The sequence below is a fragment of the Hemitrygon akajei genome, chromosome 2 (assembly GCF_048418815.1).
Source record: "Hemitrygon akajei chromosome 2, sHemAka1.3, whole genome shotgun sequence".
NCBI classification, from domain to species: domain Eukaryota; kingdom Metazoa; phylum Chordata; class Chondrichthyes; order Myliobatiformes; family Dasyatidae; genus Hemitrygon; species Hemitrygon akajei.
The window spans coordinates 78,543,253-78,567,369 of record NC_133125.1 but is presented as its reverse complement, the minus strand read 5'-3'; the positions used below and the strand labels follow the sequence as shown (position 1 = coordinate 78,567,369).

The window sequence follows — 24,117 nt, the reverse complement described above, 5'->3', positions numbered from 1 at the left end:
TCTCTTTTGCTGCTTTTCGCAGCTCTTTTTAAACAATACGTTATATTCTCTCAGTTTTATTTAGGAAGCTATCTAAACCGCTTCCCTTTTTAATGATCTTCTATTTGTTTCTTTACTCTTTTTTTGCACCCGCGAGTGTATGTTGTTTTACTTATTGATTTTCCATATTTGATTTTCCTTATCTATCTTTCCTTTTTTTACCGAGACTAATACTTATATTTTCCCATGGTTTTTTTTATCGTAATTAGCAAACTTATTTACTTTGATTTTTTTTGTATATATATATTTATAATCATTTATTCAGCGCAGCTATACATATATATTTTCGGGAGCCACCGGAGTTTTGGGTTGGGAACGTTAGAATTAGTCTTCAGCCTTTCTTGGCTGATTTCTCTCTTTGGGGAGAGGGAGGGGGAAATGGGTTCTTCTATAAAGCTGATTGGATGTTTTTACTGTTTTAATTATTCACTATCTACATGTCTGTGATTACCTTTTATACATTACTAAAGGATACTTGATGGATTCTTTTATTAATATACTCAGTTTTAATGTGAAAAGTCTAAATAACCCTGTTAAACAAAATAAGATTTTCTCTTATATCCGGAAACTTAAAACTCATATAATCTTTCTCCAAGAAACCTATATTCGTAAAGATGTTATTTCACATTCTTTCAAAGGATGGAAGGGTATACATTTTCACTCACCCTCTCAATCTAGATCGAGAGGCGTCTCTATCCTGTTTGATCAGAATTTATCCTTTATTCAACATAATGTAATTTCTGATACAAATGGGCGCTTTGTTATTGTTTCAGGTAGTCTTGGGAATAAACTAATCGTATTTGCGAATGTATACGCTCCAAATACAGATGACTCCTTGTTCTTTGAATGTCTTTTCTCTTTTCTGCCTGATTTGAATCGGTATTCCTTAGTGATGGGTGGAGATTTTAATTTTTGGCTTGACCCTATATTAGACTGCTCTTCAAGTAAAACCCCTGTCACTAATAAATCAGTCTTACTTTTTAAATCTTTTTTATCTCAATGTGGTATTCTTGACGTGTGGCATTTTTTACACCCCTAAGAAAAGGAATATTCATATTTCTCTCAGGTTTATCATATGTACTCTCGGATTGATTATTTTTTTATAGATAGAAACTTGCTTCCACTGGTACGATCCTGTGATTATAAGGAGATTGCTTTGTCTGATCATACACCTGTGCTTCTGGCTTTAAGATTACCTGTTTACTCTGTACCAAATAGAAGTTGGCGTTTTAACTTATCATTGTTATCTGATAAAAATTTTCTAAAGATTTTGGAAAACCATATTACTTTTTTCTTTAAGGAAAATTTTAAAGGAGATACTGCTGGTAATATAGTCTGGGATACTTTTAAAGCATATATTCATGCAGAAATTATCTCTTACTCTACCTATATAAAGAAAAAGGCTGACAAAGAAAGGTCTGACCTAGCAGCGATATTAAAAGATCTTGATCGAAAGTATGCCCTATCTCTAGATCCAAGTATATATAATAAGCGTATTGAAATCCAATCCAAGTATAATCTTCTGCTGACTTACCCAATTTAACGACAGCTGTTGAGAGATAAAACTCAATTTTACATTCACGGGGATAGAACTGGTAGTTTATTAGCCAATCGCTTAAAATCTTTTACAGTTAATCGTCAAATCACAGAAATTTTAAAAGATAATGGAACTAAGACATCCGACCATTCTGAAATTAACAACATATTTAAAGACTTTTACCTTAAGTTGTATCAGTCTGACTCTTCTTCAGATGATACCTATATAAATGCTTTTTTCAGTAATATCAACATTCCAACATTGTCTGCTGATAGTCTAACACAGTTAGATCAGCCTATTTCCAATGAAGAAGTGGCTGAGGCTATACGTGCTTTACATTCTGGTAAGACCCCAGGACCTGATGGCTTTCCTGGGGAGTTTTATAAAACTTTCACTACGTTACTTACACCTTATTTATCCTCTGTTTTATCAGAGTCCTTTAAATCAGGTAAACTCCCTCAATCTTTTTATGAAGCTTTTATTTCTCTTATTCTTAAAAAAAATAAAAATCCAGCTGAATGTTCTTCATACAGACCGATTTCTTTATTAAATGTTGATGCAAAAATTTTAGCCAAAATCTTAGCTCGAAGACTTGAAAATATTCTACCATCTATTATATCACACGACCAGACAGGATTTATTAAAAATTGTTACTCACATTTTAATATACGTCGGTTATTGATATTTTTTTGGATGGTAAATATATCACATTCAGAGTGTATATTATCCTTAGATGCAGAAAAAGCCTTTGATAGGATTGAGTGGAATTATCTTTTTAAGACCTTAGAAAAGTTTAATTTTGGGCCTTATTTTATTTGTTGGGTTAAATTAATCTACTTGTCTCCTACCGCTCAGGTTATTACTAACTCCCAAATTTCTAAGCCCTTTAAATTACAGCAGGGAACTAGACAAGGATGTCCTCTTAGTCTTTTACTTTTCGCTTTAGCTATAGAACCCTTAGCAATAGCACTTCGAGAAGCTAAGGACATTTCTGGTATACTAAGGGAAGGTATGTCTCATAAAATTTCATTATACGCTGATGATATTTTACTTTTTATCTCTAACACTGAAACTTCTTTACCTTTGGTTCTTTCTTTAATCTCCCAGTTTAGTTCTTTTTCAGGATATAAGCTGAACCTACATAAAAGTGAGCTATTTCCTTTAAATGACCTAATGTCATCAAATGCCAAATTTCCGTTCAAAGTTGTTACAAGTCAATTTACATATTTAGGTGTAACAATTACTAAAAACTTCAAGAATTTATTCAAAAAAACTTAAACCCCTTATTGAATTATGTGAAAAAGACGCTTTCTAAATGGTCCCCTTTTTCTTTATCCCTAATTGGCCGAATTAATTCGATTAAAATGAAGATTCTTCCTAAATTTTTATATCTTTTTCAGGCCTTACCTATTTTTATTCCTAAGACGTACTTTGATTCTTTAGATTCAATTTTAACCTCTTATTTTTGGAATAATAAACAAGCTTGTTTAAGTAAAGTTTACTTACAAAGAAGTAAAGAGATGGGTGGACTAGCCCTACCCAATTTTAGGTTTTACTATTGGGCTGCCAATATAAGGAATATTACTTTCTGGTCCTATTATATTTATCGTAAAGATTGCCCATCATGGGTCTCCTTAGAAGTCAATTCTGTAAAAAATTCCTCTATTGTCTCTCTTCTTGGATCATACTCCTCTTTTTCAGCAAATAAAACAACAGATAACATAATTGTTAAGCAAACTTTAAGGATCTGGTCTCAATTTAGAAAATGTTTTGGTTTAGCGAATTTTTCATTATCATCTCCCATTCTCCTTAGTTATTTTTTTATCCCTTCCATGACTGATAAAGTCTTTAAAGATTGGGATGAATTAGGTATTAAGTGTTTTTGGGACCTGTTTATCTCAGGATCTCCTGCTTCATTTGACCAATTGTCAAATAAATTTGCACTCCCAAAATCACATTTTTACAGATACCTTCAAATTAGAGATTTTCTACGTATCCAATTAGCTACTTTTCCTATAGATCCTGATAAAAATTTACTGGACGATCTTTTAAATTTAAAACCTTTTGTTAATGGTTCTATTACTGGTATCTATAACTTGTTGATTGATTCTTGACAAGACTTTTTAGATAAAATAAAAAAAGCTTGGGAGGATGACCTAAATTGTCAGATTTCTCATGATAGATGGAATAAAATTCTTAAACGGGTTAATAAATCATCTTTCTGTGCTCGTCATTCTCTTCTACAATTTAAAGTGGTTCATAGAGCTTACATTTCTAAACAGAAGCTCTCCAGTTTTTACACGAATGTTTCTCCACTTTGTAATAAATGCAACTCTGCTGATGCCTCTTTAATTCATATGTTTTGGTTTTGCCCTACAATTGAAAAGTTTTGGCGGGAAGAATTTCATACCTTCTCTCAACTTTTTAGGGTCCAATTTGACCCAAATCCCCTTACTGCCTTGTTTGGTATTATTGCAAATGAAGATATAACTTTAAATACTCCTAACCTACAGGCTTTAGTTTTTACCTCTCTTTTAGCAAGGAGAGCAATCTTGCTTAAATGGAAGGAGTCTACCCCTCCTACACATCTTCAATGGCTACCTGATATTATGTCATATTTAAATTTAGAAAAGATCCGCTGCTCAGTCTTAAATTCGAAACAATCTTTTTATGATATTTGGGGACCTTTCCTAAATTACTTTTCCAATTTACAAAGTTTAACAGTGCACAGACTTTTATGTATATTTTTATCTTCTCTTCTTAAGTGAACATGTTTTTTTTCTAATTATCCATTGTCATCCATCAGCTTTTTTTTCTTTGGTAGTTGGTAGGGGGTTGACTTTTTTATATATATAAAAAAAATTATTTTATGATGTATGACCTATCTTTAAATTTTTGATTACAGAGTGGTATACCTTTATGTGTTATGCTATAACATTTTGATCGATTTTATTACAATATATGAATGTACACAAGTTATGTTGAGAAGTATCTATGTGTTGCACTCTGTAAATCTTTTTTTTTCTTCTGAATAAAAATATTGTAAAAAGAAAAGCACCAGTACTTCCTCCTCTTTAATCGTCATAGTTTCCATAACTTCCCTACTTGTTTCCCTTACATTGCACAATTCAATATTCTTCTCCTTAGTGAATACCGAAGAAAAGAAATTGTTCAAAATCTCCCCCATCTCCTTCGGCTCCACACACAGCTGTCCACTCTGATTCTCTAAGGGACCAATTTTATCCCTCACTATCCTTTTGCTAATAATATAACTGTAGAAACCATTCAGATTTATTTTCACCTTACTTGCCAAAGCAACCTCGTATCTTCTTTTAGCTTTTCTAATTTCTTTCTTAAGATTCTTCTTGCATTTTTTATATTCCTTGAGCACCTCATTTATTCCATGCTGCCTATATTTATTGTATATATCTCTCTTTTTCCTAACCAAGTTTCCAATATCCCTTGAAAACCATGGCTCTCTCAAACTTTTAACCTTTCCTTTCAACCTAACAGGAACATAAAGATTCTGTACCCTCAAAATTTTGCCTTTAAATAACCTCCATTTCTCCATAACATCCTTCCCATAAAACAAATTGTCCCAATCCACTCCTTCTAAATCCTTTTGCTTCTCCTCAAAGTTAGCCTTTCTCCAATCAAAAATCTCAACCCTGGGTCCAGTCCTATTCTTCTCCATAATTATATTAAAACTAATGGCATTGTGACCACTGGACCCGAAGTGCTCCCTAACTCACACCTCCGTCACCTGACCTATTTCATTCCCTAACAGAAGATCCAACATTGCCCCTTCTCTAGTTGGTACCTCTATGTATTGCTGCAAAAAACTATTCTGCACACATTTTACAAACTCCAAACCATCCAGCCCATTTACAGTATGGGCTTCCCAGTCTATGTGTTTTAAAATTAAAATCTCCCACAATCACAATCTCGTGCTTACTACAAATATCTGCTATCTCCTTGCAAATTTGCTCCTCCAATTCTCGCTCCCCATTAGGTGGTCTATAATACACTCGTATAAATGTTACTACACCTTTCCCATTCCTCAATTCCACCCAAATAGTCTCCCTAGACGAGCCCTCTAATCTATCTTGCCAGAGCACCGCTGTAATATTTTCTCTGACAAGCAACGCAACACCTCCCCCTCTTGTCCCTCCAATTCTATCACACCTGAAGCAACAAAATCCAGGAATATTTAGTTGCCAATCACACCCCTCCTGCAACCATGTTTCACTAATAACTACAACATCATATTTCCAGGTATCAATCCATGCTCTAAGCTCATCCACCTTTCTTACAATGCTCCTAGCATTAAAATAAATGCATTTAAGAAATTCTCCACCTCTTCCTCTCTGTTTATCTCTAACAGTACAAAGATCTTTACTATCTTCTTTTTCTTCCGTCTCCCATACATCTGTTCCTACAATCTGGTTCCCCCCCCCCCCCCCCCCCGTATCTAGTTTAAATCCACTGGAGCCTCTCTAGCAAACCTACCTGCAAGAATATTTGTCCCCCTCCTGTTCAGATGTAAACCATCCTGCCGGAATAGGTCCCACCTTTCCTGGAAAACTGCCCAATTATCTATAAATCTGAAGCCCTCCCTCCTGCACCATGTCTTCAACCATGTGTTGATCTGCACTATCTTACTATTTTTAAACCCATCTGCACGTGGCACTGGCAGCAATCCTGAGATTGCTATCCTGGAGGTCCTGTCCTTTAACTTGGCACCTAGCTCCCTAAACTCACCTTTCAGGACCTCCTCACTTTTCCTACCCACGTTATTGGTCCCTACATGGACCACGACATCCAGCTGCTCACCCTCCCTCTTGAGAATACTGAGAACTCGATCCAAGATATCGCGGACCCTGTCACTAGGGAGGCAACAGATCATCGGGATTCTCGATCTCTTCCACAGAACCTCCTATTTGTCCCCCTAACTATTGAATCCCCTATCACTACTGCTCTCCTCTTTTCCCTCTTTCCCTTCTGAGCTGAGGGTCCAGTCTCGGTGCCAGAGATGCAACCACTGCAACTTGTCCCTGGTAGGTCGTCCCCACCAACAGTATCCAAAACGGTATACTTATTGTTGATGGGAACGGCCACAGGGGTGCTCTGCTCTTCCTGTCTATTCCCCTTCCCTCTCCTGACAGTCACCCAACTACCTGTCTCCTGACTCCTAGGGGTGACTATCTCCCTGAAACTCCTGTCTATTTCTGCCTCTGCCTCCTGAATGATCCGAAGTTCATCCAGCTCCAGCTCCAGTTCCCTAACACAGTTTGTCAGGAGCTGCAGCTGGATGCACCTTTCGCAGGTGTAGTCATCAGGGACAGCTGTGCTCACCCTGACTTCCCACATACTGCAAACGGAGCACTCAACTGCCCTAACTGCTGCCTCCATTACCTACTCCTAAGCTAATTAGATTAATTAAAGGAGCTTACCCAGCCTTACCTCACCTGGAGTGAAGCTCGTACTCAGCCTCTGCTCGCTATTTAAAAGTCAAACCATGCCTCTGCCTGTTCTCGCCGAAGCCTGATTCAGCCAAAGCCGTCCCACTGTGCCTCAGTCCACTCCGACAATGGCGGCTATGACGATGGCCGCTGTATATGACGGTCTTTCTTTTAAACCTTTGGCGCGCTATGTCACACGCCTGTGCAGTCTAGCCTCTTTGCCCCGATCAGTAAAAAAAAAGTTTCTCTCTGAGCTTCTTTTGCCTACAACACACACAAAATGTTGGTGGAACACAGCAGGCCAGGCAGCATCTATAAGGAGAAGCACTGTCGACGTTTCGAGCCGAGACCCTTCGTCAGGACTAACTGAAAGGAGAGAAACTAAGCAATTTCAATGTAGGAGGGGGGAGGGGGAAATGCAAAATGATTGGAGAAGACCGGAGGGGGTGGAGTGAAGCTAAGAGCTGGAAAGGTGATTGGCAAAAGTGATACAGAGCTGGAGAAGGGAAAGGATCATTTGACGGGAGGCCTATGGAGAAAGAAAGGGGGAGGGGGAGCACCAGAGGGAGATGGAGAACAGGCAGGGTGATGGGCTGAGACAGAGAAAAAAAACAAACAAATAAATATGTCAGGGATGGGGTAAGAAGGGGAGGAGGGGCATTAACGGAAGTTAGAAAAGTCAATGTTCATGCCATCAGGTTGGAGGCTACCCAGCCGGTATATAAGGTGTTGTTCCTCCAACCTGAGTTTGGATTCATTTTGACAATAGAGGAGGCCATGGAAGAACATATCAGAATAGGAATGGGACGTGGAATTAAAATGTGTGGCCACTGGGAGATCCTGCTTTTTCTGGCAGACCGAGCGTAGGTGTTCAGCGAAACAGTCTTCCAGGCTGCGTCAGGTCTCACCAATATATAAAAGGCCACACCAGGAGCACTGGACGCAGTATACCACACCAGCCGACTCACAGGTGAAGTGTTGCCTCACCTAGAAGGACTGTCTGGGGCCCTGAATGGTGGTGAGTTAGGAAGTGTAAGGGCAGGTGTAGCACTTGTTCTGCTTACAAGGATAAGTGCCAGGAGGGAGATCGGTGGGAAGGGATGGGGGGGATGGGGGGACGAGTGGACAAGGGAGTCACGTAGGGAGCGATCCCTGCGGAAAGCAGAAAGGGGGGGAGGGAAAGATGTGTTTGGTGGTGGGATCCCGTTGGGGTGGCGTAAGTTATGGAGAATTATACGTTGGACCTGGAGGCTGGTGGGGTGGTAGGTGAGGACAAGGGGAACCCTACCCCAAGTGGGGTGGCAGGTGGATGGGGTGAGGGCACATGTGCGGGAAATGGGAAAGATGTGTTTGAGAGCAGAGTTGATGGTGGAAGAAGGGAAGCCCCTTTGTTTAAAAAGACATCTCCTTCATCCTGGAATGAAAAGCCTCATCCTGAGAGCAGATGTGGTGGAGGCAGAGGAATTGTGAGAAGAGGATAGCATTTTTGCAAGAGACAGGGTGGGAAGAGGAATAGTCCAGGTAGCAGTGAGAGTGCATAGGCTTATAGTAGATATCAGTAGATAAGCCGTCTCCAGAGATGGAGACAGAAAGATAAAGAAAGGGGAGAGAGGTGTTGGAAATGGACCAGGTAAATTTGAGGGCAGGGTGAAAGTTGGAGGCAAAGTTAATGAAGTCAACAAGCTCAGCATGCGTGCAGGAGGCAGCACAATGCAGTCGTCGATGTAGCAGAGGAAAAGAGGGGCCGGATACCCGTATAGACTTGGAACATGGACTGTTCCACAAAGCCAACAAAAAGGCAGGCATAACTGGGACCCATGCAGGTGCCCATGGCTACACCCTTGCTTTGGAGGAGGTGGGAGGAGCCAAAGGAGAAATTATTGAGAGTAAGAACTAATTCCGCTAGATGGAGGAGAGTGGTGGTAGAAGGGAAATGGTTCCCATGTCCTCAGTTCCTGACAACATCCCTGTAAAACGTCTCTGCATTCTTTTAGTCTAATTGATATTGTTCCTATAGGTGGAAAGGTTGAATAGACTTTATTCCCTGGCGTGTCGGAGAAAGAGGGGAGATATGACAGAGGAATAGAAAATTATGAGGGGTTTAGATAGGGTAAATGCAAGCAGGCTTTTTCCACTGAGGTTGAGTGGGTGTTGTAAGGTTGAGTGAGATTGGAACTAGAGATCATATGTTGAGAGTGAAAGGAGACTATAAGACAGATGGTAAGAGGAGAATTTGGCCATTTGGCCTTAAGGAAACCTGAGTGAGAAGTTCATCACTCAGAGAGTGGTGAGAGTGTGGAATGAGCTGCCAGAGGAAGTGGGGGGTTGGGGTTCAATTTCAAAGGTTCAAAAGGTTCAAAGTTTAATTTTATTATAAATGTATGCAGAATGCAACTCTGAGATTTGCCTTCTCCAGATAGCCATCTAATACAGAAAACCCATTGAAAGAATAGACATCAACCCACCCCCGCCACCACCATCAAAAAGAAAATGGAACAAAAACTCACAAACCCCAAACCCCCAACCACCACCCTCACAAAAATTGCTCACAAGGAAGAAAAAAGCTACAATACCATCAAGCCCCCCACCCCTTTCTCGCACACAAAGTAGTAGCAGATGCCCATACGGAAAAATACCAACAAGAACATCAGACCCTAAATCCCCCAAACCCTACCCCTCCCTCGCTGTAGCCTTCGTAAGTGGCCTGCGCCGTTGTGAGCATTTATACCTGCGCGTTGGTGTGTCTGCGTTGCTCAGCAATTCACTGCCAAAATGCTAGTTGGCGGTTTCTATGCCACTGTGTGCTTCAAACAATGGCAACTGAGCACATCATGTTGGAGTTGGAGCTAATAAATGTTGAAAAAGGGTTACTTTTATTGAAATTACTGCATTGCAGAAAAGAGAGAAGACGTTGGAGGAGACGACCATTGAACGGATTGAGGCAGAAGGAGGGTAAATTTTCTGTGCTTGTCCGACCACTAAGAGACATGGACAAGGAAATGCATTTCAAATATTTTCGGATGCCGGCAGGTAGATTTGACGATTTGGTTCATCGTCTCCAACCATTTATTTTGCATCAGTGTACGTACAGTATGCCTATAGACAGGAGGAAATGCGATGCTACCAAGCGGACCAATCACAGTTGCTGCGGTCTGCATCACCGCGACGCGCTGTTACCTTTTTGGAGAGCTGCATGTCAGGCTATGGCGTAAGGGTACCATAGGTTACGCAGCTAGGCCGTACCTACGGTGTTCATTTAACGCAGGAGTATACATCAGATGAACCAGCAGCTTCATCTGGTAATAAGAACAAAGAACAATACAGCACAGTACAGGCCATTCGGCCCACAATGTTGTGCCGACCCTTAAACCCTGCCCTCCACATATAAACCTCCATCTTAAATTCCTCCATATACCTGTCTAGTAGTCTCTTAATGTGGTTGCACTATGGATAATAGGCGAAAACAATAACTTGGTGACCATTTAAAAACAATCCAAATGAAAGATCATCGTCAATGTAGAAACAGTTGACCGGAAAGCCTTCACTGTTGAGTGAAATGGTTCAGAAAGGCTCAATACTATTACTTTGTAAGCACAACATTCTGGAATTATTAGATCTTGCAGCAGCCACTCCAGAGCTGATTAACTGTTATTTGTGAAGTAGGGTGCCATATGCAATCATAATCAGATGAAAAACCGAACGTGGGAGCACGGAGGAACATCTGGAAATCCCCAGGAAGACCTTCTTTGTTGCTGTTGCTGCTGTGAGGTCCGGGTCTCTGCTGGGAAGAACAGGCCCCCAGTCCTCGGGGTCGCGTTGCCGATGGCCGTTGGCGGGGGCATCTTAATACGCTCGGCAGAGGATGGTGCTCGGAGAAGCTGTGCCGGAGGGGATGGTCAGAGGCTTGGAGGTTCGACAGACTCGGAGTCCACTGCGGTTGGAGCGCTTTCACTGTGTGCTGTGTCTGTGAGGCTGGGTTTGACAGAGCTTTCATTATGTGCTGTGTCTGTGAGGCTAAGTCGGGCGGTGCCGTGGAAGTCCATAGCGGAGGTATTCCCTTTTGCCACCTGCGTGGGATGACGAGTCTATCGGGACCCTGAGGACTTGTGGAAACTGTGTGGTGGTTTCTTTTGAACTTACAGTCTTTTAACAACTTTGGACTATTTTTACTGTGCCCATGGTCTGTTTTTTATCAATCATGCTATTGTTTGCACTGTTGTAACTATGTGGTTTTGTGCAGGTCTTGTAGCTTTAGTTTTTGGTCTTGTTTTGTCTAGTGGATTTGGAGCTCCTTTCCAGGGACGCGCTAAGATGGTAGCGTGATATCAATATGCAGCAGCCTCTCTGGACTCTGGATTGGGGATTGTCAAACGTTATGTGGATTTTCTGGTGTAGTCTGTTTTGTCATATGCTTTCGTGATATCATTCTGGAGGAACGTTGTCTCATTTTTTAACTGCATTGCATTTGTGGTTTTTAAATGACAATAAACTGAATCTGAATCTGAATTTGAACAAGATTGATTGATGTTCAGTACATAAGTGTAAAGGGGAATGAAATAGTTGTTACTCTGGCTCGGATGCAGCACAAAAAAAAGCACAATAAGATGAATACAATAATAAGAAAAAATATAAAACAAGATAGCATATATACACAAATTGATTATATGTAAATCAAGTGACGCTAAGGACAGGGCTATCAGAATCCAAATCAGGTTTATTATCACTGATATGTGTCATGAAATTTGTTAACTTAGCAGCAGCAGTTCATGCAATAGATGATATAGAAGAGTAAAAACAATAAAATAATAATAATAAATAAAGTAAATCAATTACAGTATACGCAAACACGAGGAAATCTGCAGATGCTGGAAATTCAACCAACACACAAAATGCTGGTGGAACGCAGCAGGCCAGGCAGCATCTATAGGGAGAAGTACAGTCGACACTTCGGGCTGAGATCCTTCAGTTGTTGTTCAGTATGTTGAGTAGATTAATATCGTTCAACAAACAAATATATATTTAAAAAGTGAGGCAGTGTTCAAGGGTTCAATGTCCATTTAGGAATCAGATGGCAGAGGGGAAGAAGCTGTTCCTGAATCACTGAGTGTGTGTCTTCAGGCTTCTGTACCTCCTTCCTGATGGTAACAGTGAAAAACGGGCATGTCCTGGGCACTGGAAGTCCTTAATAATGAACGCTGCCTTTCTGAGGCTCTGCTCCCTGAAGATATCCTAGGTACTTTGTAAGCTAGTACCCAGGATGGAGCTGACTAGATTTACAACCTGTACATAAAGTACCTGTACTTGTGCATAAAGTGACTCTGACATGAAATGATAAAGTAGTGGTGGTGAGGGCTGTGTGCTTTAATGGGTGGAAGTATTGATCACCCTTTCCACTTTGCCTGAGGAAAGTAAATGTATTTGAGTCTGCTGGTCCTGGCATGGGTGCTACGTAGCCTCCTCCCTGATGGGAATGGGACAACAGACCAGGAGCAGGGTGCGTGGGATCCTGCATGATATTGCTGGCCATTTTTCAGCATCTTTCCATTTAGATGTTTTTGATGGCAGGTAGGCTGGTGTCAGTGATACATGGGACAACCCGTTGTAAAGCCATTCTCTCAATTGCAGTGCATTTTCTGCACCATGCAGTGATGCAGCATGTTAGAATGCTCTCTACAGTGCAGCTACAAATGGTTGTGGATACTGATATGCATAGTCCAGCTCTCCATAGTCTCGTCAGCCTCCTCAGAAAGTAGAGATGATGCTGAACTTTTTCAATTGTGTTCTGAGATTGTGAGAGATTGTTGTAGATCTGTACTCCCAGGACTTTGAAACTGCTTGCATCTTCCATTGCTGTGCCACTGTTGTAAAGTGGTGTGTGAGAGCTGCAAGTTCTCCTGAAGCCAATAACCATTTCCTTTGCCTTGTTCGCATTGAAGAAGAGGTTATTTGCGTAGCACCAGAACTTGTGCTCACCCAACTCCTCTCTGCTGGCTCTCTCGTTGTTGTAGGCGGTGACCCCATGACCGTCACATCATCGGCCAACTTGACAATGTGATTACTTGGGTGTCTGGTTCTGCAGTTGCGTGTGAGCAATGTGTGGAGAATGATGCAGAGAGAGAAACAGTTGTTTTTTCATCAAAACTATTTAAGTTTATTTACAACACATACACAAAGGTACACACAATCAATATTTACAAGAGAGTAGGTATACTCAAATTACCATATAGTTACTACTGTCTATAAAACAGTCTAGACCGCAGGGGGGAACACCACTCATTCCCCCAATGTTCCCGCCGGGACAGCATGCTCCCTCTCCAAGGGCAGCCGGGCATGAATGGCAGAGGGGCAGGCAGTCGGCTTTGGCAAGACACCATCTTGTCCATGCGCAGGAGCAAGCCCACCAGTAGATCCTCCTTACAATCCGTCCCCTTCTGTACATCCGTTCACATTCCATATAAGCGTGATACAGTGACTCCTCCTGCCCACAGAACGGACAAGTGGAAGGAATGTCAGTGAATCTGTTGCATGGTACTGGGCTATGCAACACCTTCCATCCCAGGTCCCTAATATACAGAGGAATCCCCTGCATAAAGAGATTTCCAGTGGGGAATCTGCTGCCAGATGGTTAAACAACAGACAAAGGGTAGGAGCTGAAAGGTTTGCACGAGCAGTCCGTGCAAGAAACACTTTGAAATGTTTTGAAGCATCTCGGAAGGACACGGTGGGCATCCCTACTCCCAGCAAGATGGCTGTGGGACCCTCTTCCACATGGTATCCCGAGGCCAGGGTCCGACAAGCACTCCTGACCTCCCAGGTGGTGGTGCAGTTGGAACTCCTCCACTTCCCCTAGCCCCCTTGACACACACCATGATTGGATGGGAACCAGTCCCCCTCACAACGAGAGCACCGCCCCCAACCGACGCAGGAGCACTGTGTCTGGATGAGACTAGATCCCATATCCTCAACAGCTCTCGGTAAAAGCGAGGCAGTTCTCTCAGAGCAGCATGTCTGATGTTGTTCGCTGGAAGCCCAGTACCCCTCTGCAAGCAGTGATTCCGGCAGAAAAGGTCTTCACCTGCACAAGCAATCTCGGAGGGTGGTCATAAGGCAGGAATCTCTGCAGGGTCCTGAGGCGGAGAACCGCCAGCTGGGTGCGTGTGCACACACCAATGACCGACTGCCCTCCGTGATCGGAAGACTCAGGACCGCAGCAGAGAACCAACACTCCTGAAGAAATCTACCAGCCTCTTCTGGGCGGGATTTAAGTAATAAGCTGGCATTATATCCTTACAATGAAAGCTTCTTGTCAAAGGGTTTTACACGGTTTAGGGCTGCAAGTTGTCCTGTTCCATTGAGCCTAGTCTGTGACAAACAGCTTACAAATGTAGTAATGGCCCAAGTAAAATCAAAAAGACACTGAAATACAAATCACAGCCATACGACATGTAAAAATGCTGATTATTTTAAACAAACTATTGGAACCTCAAAACAAACAGATTAAAGCTTTTGAAAATAAAGTCACAGTTGGTAAAATGAAGCAAGAAGCAAGTTATTTAGCAGCTTTACAACCAGTTCATGACAGAATGTTTAAAAAACTGTTTGAAAACCTGTACAAAGAACACACCGATCTCTTGCTACAGACAGAAATCCATGGGCTTAGCAGATGAAGAGTTCTCAACAGGGTGTTTGAGCTGAAAGGTAAATTGCAGGAGCATTTTTGAGAAAATAGTAGGCCAGATTTTGTTAGGTGCTTTGAGGATGAAGAATGGCTGCAGAAACTAGCCTATTTAACAGACATTTTTCATCATATGAACCAGTTGAACAAGTCTATATAAGGCCCTGGAGAAAATGTTTTGACTTCAAGTGATAAGATCCTTGGATTTAAAATGAAATTGACTCTTTGGAAAAATCATGCTGCAAAAGGAAATCTTGACATGTTTCTACTGCTGTTTGGGCTTGAGAGTGAGGAAGGATATCAGAAAGTCTCGATTCTTATTGAAAACCACCTGTAAGAACTGCAAAACAAAATTAAACAGTATTTTTCCTCCCTTTCAACACAAGTGTATGACCCGATCCTTTCTCTGAATCTTCTGCTCAGCCCGAGAACTTGACTTTGAGAGAAGAGGAAGAACTTTGTGAGCTGCACTCTGATTGAGCACTCTAGATGAGATTTACTGATCTGCCCCTGGACAAGTTCTGAATTTCTGTGAAAGAGTATCCTGTCATTCTTTGGAGAGCAATGAACATTTTGCTGCAGTTTTCAACTTCTTACATGTGTGAGCAAGTTTTTTCTTGTATGACAAGCTTCAAGAGCAAGGATAGAAATGGACTCATTTCAATTGAAGGAGAAATCCACGTGTGCTTATCTCATTTGACCCGGAGTTAAGAAATTTATTATGTTTTCCTGATGAGTTTAGAAAATTTATGAAAGAGAAAGAAAGAATAATTTCAAGAAAGGTAAGCTAAGCTTAACTATCTTTTTTTCCCAAGAAAGATTAGCTTAAAGAATTCATTGTCTTCTCAAAAGAGCATTGAGAATTATTTTTGGGTTATTATATCTACAAATTAGTGATCATGTTAATGTACCATGAGCTCTAGTTATAATAATTTATATGCAGGGGTTCCCTGAGGCTTAAAAATTATTTCAAGGGTTCCTCCAGGGCAAAGCGGTTGTGAAAGGATGCTCTAGTAGATATACTTCTGAATGGTGATTGCTGGGTCTGCAGCCTGCAACTTTCCTTTTAAGGATGTACTTTTGAACCAACATTACGATCTGGCACTTCTGCGATCTCCTGCGGGACTCCCAAGAGCACAAGTATGGCTGGGCATCACTGGAGTTGGATATTGCGTTCGGACCTGGTAGTGGAAGACAAACCCATGGTTAGCTCCATTACTATATGCTAATTAAGGAATTGAGCAAGATTAAAATAGGCAAAGACAAGAAGGAAAAATAAACAGGTCTTCAGTGACTTCTGACTGGTCTCCCTCTCTTCTTGCCACTATCGTTGGGTGGATGTTGCACGAGTCTTAGGTCCCACACCACCAGCTTCAGGAGCAGCTGTTGCCCTGCAGCCATCAGGTTCCTGGATGGGTGTCACTCTCCTCGGTGCTGAACAGCCCGCTGAGGCAGCTGTGGACTCACCTTTGGTGACTCTGCATTTCATGTTCCATGTGTTTTTGTTTTATTATCTGCAAAGTTGTTCTCTTTTGCAAACTGAACATGTGGCAGTCTGGTTGAATGTGCTTGTTAGTGTCCAATGGTGTTTCTTTATTTTGTGAGTCTCAAGTTTGTATATGATACACATACAATACATTGATATTAAAGTTGAACTTCGAACATTCAAATTTAAATGTTGGGCAATTTTCAGGCATCTATCTGTGTAAAAAGATCTTGCCCTTCAGATCTGTAAACTGAGCCCTGATGAAGAGTCTTGACTGTTAGCTGTTTATTCATTTTCATAGATGCTGTCTGACCTGCGAGTTCCCCCAGGATTTTGTGTGTATTAATTGATAAACTTGCCCCCCTCTCCCCTTAAACCTACATACAACCCAGGTTAATTAAACCCAAAGATGTAATGTTAGAAAGCTCCACCTGTGGAGGGATGAAAACGAAGTTTACCAAATTAAAAAAAAATAACTTGAGAACTTTATGGATACTAAACTGGCTTGCCTACAGAAGGCAAAGAGTGGTTGTAGATGGGTCATATTCTGCATGGAGGTTGGTCACCAGTGGGGTGTCTCAGGGATCTGTTCTGGGACTCTTACTCTTCGTGATTTTTATAAATGACCTGGATGAGGAAGTGGAGGGATGGGTTAGTAAGTTTGCTGATGATGCAAAGGTTGGAGGGTGTTGTGGATAGTGTGAAGGGCTGTCAGAGGTTACAGCGGGACATTGATAGGATGCAAAACTGGGCTGAGAAGTGGCAGATGGTGTTCAACCCAGATAAGTGTGTAGTGCTTCATTTTGGTAGGTCAAATATGGCAGAATATAGTATTAATGGTAAGACTCTTGGCAGTGTGGAGGATCAGAGGGATCTTGGGGTCCGAGTCCATAGGACGCTCAAAGAAGCTGTGCAAGTTGACTCTGTGGTTAAGAAGTGATACAGTTTATTGGCCTTCATCAATCATGGAATTGAATTTAGGAACCGAGTGTTAATGTTGTAGCTATATAAGATCCTGATCAGACCCTACTTGGAGTACTGTGCTCAGTTCTGGTCAGCTCACTATAGGAAGGATGTGGAAACCACAGAAAGGGTGCAGAGGAGATTTACAAGGATGTTGCCTGGATTGGGAAGCATGCCTTATGAGAATAGGTTGAGTGAACTCGGCCTTTTCTCCTTGGAGTGATGGAGGATGAGAGGTGATCTGATAGAGGAATATAAGATAATGAGAGGAATTGATCGTGTGGATAGTCAGAGGCTTTTTTACCAGGGCTGAAATGGCTGCCACAAGAGAGCACAAGGTTAAGGCGCATGGGAGCAGGTACAGAGGAGATGTCAGGGGTAAGTTTTTTACGCAGAGAGTGGTGAGTGTGTAGAACAGGCTGCTGGCACAACTTTGTGGGCTGAAGGGCCTGTATTGTGCCGTAGGTTTTCTATGTTTCTACGTTTCTAGAAAAGTCTATGTGAGAACGAGGCATGGCTGACACAGCACGAGAAAACAAGAGAAACGCAACAAACTATTAAAAACTAAAAATATAGAATTGGTAAAGTGGAATTAGAAGAGTGTATCTCTACCTTAATTGAAAACCTCGGGGTGAAAACCCTGGAGGAGAGACGATAGCAATAAAAGATCTATTGAAGCTGTATCTATAACAAGCAGCAGCTGTAACGAGACAATATCAGCAGAGACAAGATCCCTACCATGTAACCGGGAATTATTTCTGTAAATTCTACCAAGGGATTTGGTGAGTTAAAACTTTTACTGTTCCAAGTGTATAATTTGTGTGTGAAATATGTTCAGTGGTGATGTAACTGAGAAATGTTTGGAAATGACAATATGATACTGAATTATTTTGAAATAGAAAATAGAATGTGCATAAACACTTATGGATTGTAATTCTGCTGTATACAAGTCAGGGTTTTTTTTGTTTTTTTTGTGTTAGGAATCGACTTTCTGTGAAAGATCAAATATTTCATCCAACAAAACAAGATGGCGCACCACCCAAGATAAAGAACCAACATGGAAACAAATTGTTTCATGAATGTAAAGGAGTTAATACAGTTGGATGTATAAGTTTATCTTAATTTGAAGGATCTGAATTTGATTTTCTGCAAGAACTGATTAACTTTGCAAAGACATTGATAAGTTACTGAACAAGATTTACTCTGTAATGTTGGAGAATTGTCGTGAAAGGAATTAAGCTGTTTAGATACATAAGTTTTGAATTGAATTTGTAGATGCACTGGAACTGAAATTGAAGTTAAGCATAATACTTAAGAATAGAAATTCCATTAGTTTTCTAACTGGGGATAAATAAAAAGGAAAGCTTATTCTGTAAACCTTTAAATAGGGAATAACACTAGATCTAATTAGTTAGAGAAAATGGAGTAACAAAGGTTATTCTAATGAATATCACTGATTCTAACTAAACAGGAACTTGGTGCTTGTTGATATCTGAGATTTGGAACTGAAGCAGAATGTTGGAATTTTGAATTGCTCTTACTCATGTAAATATTTTGTATATCTTGTTTTTTTTAATAAATAAAACTTACCTCCAGAAATGCATGTTTTCTATTCACTGCCTCCTTCCGATATCTAGAGCTTCAGATGGCCGACTAGCACCTAGTGTAGTACTATGTAATTTGATTTTTCTCATAAAGAGTGCAGTGACCAGTCACACCAGATGGGACCAGCGCTACACAGGTGTTACACACATAGATTTAGATCTCCTCACATATTTGATTTTTCCTATCTGAGAAAACAATTCTGACTATCTACACTATATTTGCTGTAATTGTTCAGCTTCTGAAGTTCCAGAAGAAACACTCCAAGTTTGACCAGCCTCCCCTTAAAGCCAGTACACTTCAATCCACATAACACCTTGACGTAGCTCTTCTGGATCATTTCCAAAGCATCCATATTCTTTCTCTAGCATGGTGAACATGATTCTACAAATGTAGCCTAACCAAAATTTCATACAGCTTCAACAAGATTTCTATACCTTTATTCTTAACGTCCTGACCATTGAAATCAAGCATGTCCCATTCCTTCCACTTGTAGAAACTCTAGTACTATCCTCTATCTACTTGTGTTACTTTTCTCAGAGAGATATAAACTTGCTCCCTATGATTTCTCTGTATTTTAATGTTCCTATGTGGTATCTCCTTTTGCGGTATACTTTCCACTTGTATTTGATGTCTCAAAATGTATCACCTCACAGTTACCCAGAGTAAACTCCATCTGCCACTTCTCTGCCTAAACTCTCTATTGATCTATATTCCACTCTATCCTTTGATAATTGTCCTCAGTAAACACAATTCTACCAATTTTCAAATTGTCTTCCAATTTAATAATCAGACTATTATATATGCACGGAGCAAGAAGAATTACAGAGTAGTAGAATTAAAACACTTTTCATAATTAAATTTACTAATCAGACCAACTACGATGAACACTAACCCTTGAAGAACACCACCAGTCACAGATGTCCAGTCAAAGTAACACCCCTCTGCCATGATCCTCTGGCTTTAATGTTGGAGCTAATTTTGGATCCAGTTTACCAATTCATCATGGTTCTCTTGTGACAATATCCTAGACTAGCCTTTTAGAGTGATTTTTGGGTTTAAGTTATTTACATTTAGGCTACCAGTCTTCTGTTCCTTGATGATGTATTGTGGATTTAATTTGGATCAATGCTTTTCCTAAAAGCTCTGGATCCCAGTCCAAATGCTGCTGGAGTCTGTGGGATGGATGTGAATTAGAAGGTGTGAAGTTTGCAAGTAGTTTCTAAAAAGCATTATCTGGACTTCCAGTGAGGCACAAGGCAAGATGGCTGCACATCATTGAGAGCTGACATATAACCCTCCTTTTTCACATTCTATAGGGCTCATAGACAGTCTTAATACAAGTTTGAGTTGGAGAAAGACCTAACTAAAGACATGACCTCAAAAAAAGATCCAATTCAACCAAGAAACCAGCAGACGACACCAAGGTAGCGATTCATCCGAGGAAATAGTTATGCTAATTAGGCAAACAATGTTAACGGAGATGGAATCACTGCAAGAAACAGTAGCCCACATGCTAAAGGAGTTGCTGGAAAAGGCTCTCGACCCCATACAGAAGCATATGACAGAGAATGGCAATATTCTCTGGTCATTAAAGGAGCAAGCGGACATTCATGCTAAAAAATTTAGCACGATCTTCAACAAAATAGACAACATTCAGGTTAGCTTACACAAGAATGAGAAAGAAACCAGCTCCTGTCTCAAGGAGGTGAGTAAGATATGGAAGAAACTAAATGACTTGGAGGACAGATCCAGGAGAAACCGACAGGCACTGAGGGCGAAGATCCAAGAGGCTACCTCCAGGAGATGCTGCCTAATTGGATTCCGGCGCTCAAGAACTCCCACAGCACTCCACTGGAGATTGATAGAACACATAGGATCTTTTCCAACAACACCTCAAGACCGTGGACCATGGTTTTTAGGCTTCTACAGTACACCGACTGGCAGGCTATCCTGGAAAGGAAAGTTTGGCAAGGAAAGCCAAACCTACTCTCCCTGATGGCACCCAGCTGCAGTTCTTCACTGATTACAGCCCCAGTATGATACAGGAACGGTAGGGATACAAGGAGATCTGCGCTAAGCTTTGACAGAAGAGGATCGACTCATTCCTCATATACCCGGTGATTTTGAGAGTGAAATTCAAGGGCATGAAGATGTCGTTTAACTCGGCAGAGGAAGCAAAAGAAGCTCTAAAATCATTGGTGCTGGGAGGTGCGGAAGAACACACTGGACAAAGTCCACACACCCCTCAGGAGGAGATGGTACTGCATTAAGAGCTCGGACCAGCCTATATATGCAATTTAAAAGGCACGGGCAAGTTAACGTCCCAGGTGTGAAGTTTTCTTTTATTGCAAAGCCATCCGATGCACTTTTGTATTCAGTTAATGAAGGGGCCAGTTTGTTTCTGAGTATTGCAGGTCAGAGTTTTAAGGCAAATAGCTCAGTTAACTTGTTAGTACAAGGATAAGTCCGCCTAGAATATACTTTTTTACCTTTTACTTTCTAAGGTGATACTCAACACACCCAAATGTCATAGAAGAATGAAGCTGAAAAACAACAGTTTGTCCTGAATAACTTTAGTTGTACATGTTTGGTTCAGGTTATGTCTCCAGTACATTTGTTTACGTTCCTGGGCACCAGATAAGACGTCACTGGTGTCATCACTAAACGACAGTCTCCCGCAAGAGAGCTATTGGGGTCTTGATTATGTGTTATACTACATTTGAGATGGGAATGGTTTTAATTATATAGGTTAGTGGGTTTGACCAGGTTTTTTTTTCTTGTCTCTTTGATATGATTGTCTATGAGAACCGCTTTGCCTTTCTAATTTGTTGGTGCTAGAGGGGGGCTGTTAATGTTCAGTGTCTGATATTGCTAAGTGCCACTCACAGATGTTACAAAGTAAAGGGTTGAATGGGAGGGGTGATGGGAAGGGGTGTGGGAAGGGGGTAACTCAGGACTCCACCACCAACTTACAACAACAGATCCAGGGGAAGATGAGCTATACAGATAAATTAGAAAATCTTACTATTGTATTATTTAATGTTAGAGGATTAAACTCTCCCTACAGGCATTCAAAGTTTTTAGATTTCTTACGCAGAAAGAAAATAGATATCACACTGTTACAGGAAATATATCTTAAACCTAATGACATTTCCAGGGTTCAAAACTGCTTTTATAAACCTGTTGTGGCATCAACTGATGGTACTCATACGAAAGGAGTTATGGTATTAATGAGAAGTAGTATTAATGTATTAATTGAACGGACTGGCTCCGAGATTGAAGGACGCCTAGCTTTTTGCTATACATCCATTCAGGGTAAAAAAGTTGCATTCATTAGCCTATATACCCCAATTATATTTGAGGCTGAATTTTTCCCTCAATTACCTCATAATTACTGAAGTTTAACTACCAACTATATGTTGGTTTGGACATGAATTAAACAATGACCTCGATAAATCTTCCTCAACTATATCAAGCTCTCAAGAATCTGCTTCCAAAACACTTAACCTCTTTCTAACAGATTTAAATTTAACTGATGTGTGAAGGGTGTATAATTCATCTGCTAAAGACTATACCGTCTTCTTCACAAGACATAAAACTTTCTCTCGGATAAATTACATTCTTATATCCTCTGGTTTGCTGCCTTTGGTACACTCAAGAGAATTTTTGCCCAGACATCTATCTGATCACGACCCAGTTATATCTACTTTTAATTATAGCAAAATCAAAATAAGGCTACTAGGTGGAGGTTTAACTCCACCCTTCTAAAAAAAGACGAATTAATTTCTAACACAACTGAGGACAAAACTGATGTAATTTATAAACTTAAATAAAAACAGTGGTCTCGGATGTGACAGTGGTTTGGGCCTCCATCAAGGGTTTCTTACGAAATAACACCATATGGTTCAGTTCCTATCTACATAAAAGCCGGCTTCAAAAGATTTCCACCCTAGAAGAACAATGTAAGGCTTTGGATAATGATCTCAAAAGGAGATACACAATAACAAAAGAAAACAAGCTCAAAACAAAACAAGCAGAATTAAATGATTTATTAAGAAGCAGGGCAGAATGTAACCAAACGCAAGTATTATGCAGAAGGCAGCAGACCGAGCCATCTTTTGGCACTAATGCTCAGACAACAGGAAGCTAAAAGGTCTATACCAGCGATTAGATGTGCTAAATGTGGAGTAGTATCTTCAACAGAGGAAATAAACGAGACATTCAAGAATTACTTTAAAGAATTGTATGCAAGTGGCTCAGTTCCTTCTGAGAATGACTTCAACAATTTTTTTAGTGGATTAGACCTACCTACGTTGTCATTGGAGGACCTCAAAACTCTAGACTCTCCTATTACACTGGATGAGCTACTCAAAGCAGTCAAAACTACAAATAAGGGCCGTACGCCACCTATAGATGGCATACCTGTGGAACTTTACCTATCACTTTGGGATATTCTTGGACCAGTATGGTTAGAAACATTAAATTATGCTTTTGGAAACGGTGCTTTCCATAGAGATCTAAACACAGCCCTGATCACAGTTATACCTAAGCCCAGTAAGGACCCCTCGGAGTGTGCCAATCACCGTCCAATCTCCTTGATAAATGCTGACCTGAAGATATTTTCCAAAGTCTTAGTAGGTAGACTCGAGACAGTAGTTGGGAAAATAATTAGCCCAGATCAAACAGGCTTTATTAGGGAACATCTCACATCTGATAATATTCACAGGCTCTTACACATACTGAGTGCAACACATAACATCCCACCTGCCTGTGGCCTGCTCTTTCTAGATGCTGAAAAAGCATTCGATCTCCTTGAATGGTCATATCTTTGGAGAGTTCTAAAAGAATTTAAGTTTGGCAATTAATTTATCAATATGATTCAAACATCAGCCCGGGTGTGTGTGGGAGGAGGTTTCTCAGAGTTATTTGACGTAGGATGGGGCACACGACAAGGGGACCTTCTGTCTCTTTTAATTTTTACTATATCTATTGAACCGCTTGTGCATTTAATTAAAAACTCTCCTCAGATCTCCCCTATTACAATAGGTACAACATCACATTCAATATCACTTTACGCGGACGACACATTAGTTTATATTGCAAATGTTCAGCAAACTCTACCTTATGTTTTAAAAACACTGGAGTAATTTGGATTTCTTTCAGAATACAAAGTTAATACAAAGTTAAGACTAAGGAGCTGGTGGTGGACCTGAGGAGGGCTAAGGCACCGGTGACCCCTGTTTCCATCCAAGAGGTCAGTATGGACATGGTAGAGGATTACAAATACCTGGGGATACGAATGGACAATAAACTGGACTGGTCAAAGAACACTGAGGCTGTCTACAAGAAG

General features: G+C 40.7%; 1 protein-coding gene across 2 annotated transcripts in view; it reads right to left on the bottom strand.

Annotated features, from left to right (window-relative positions):
* Positions 1–24,117, bottom strand: part of LOC140714284 (contactin-associated protein-like 5) — a 1,700,882-nt gene that overhangs the window by 1,360,013 nt on the left and 316,752 nt on the right. The window lies entirely within an intron of this gene.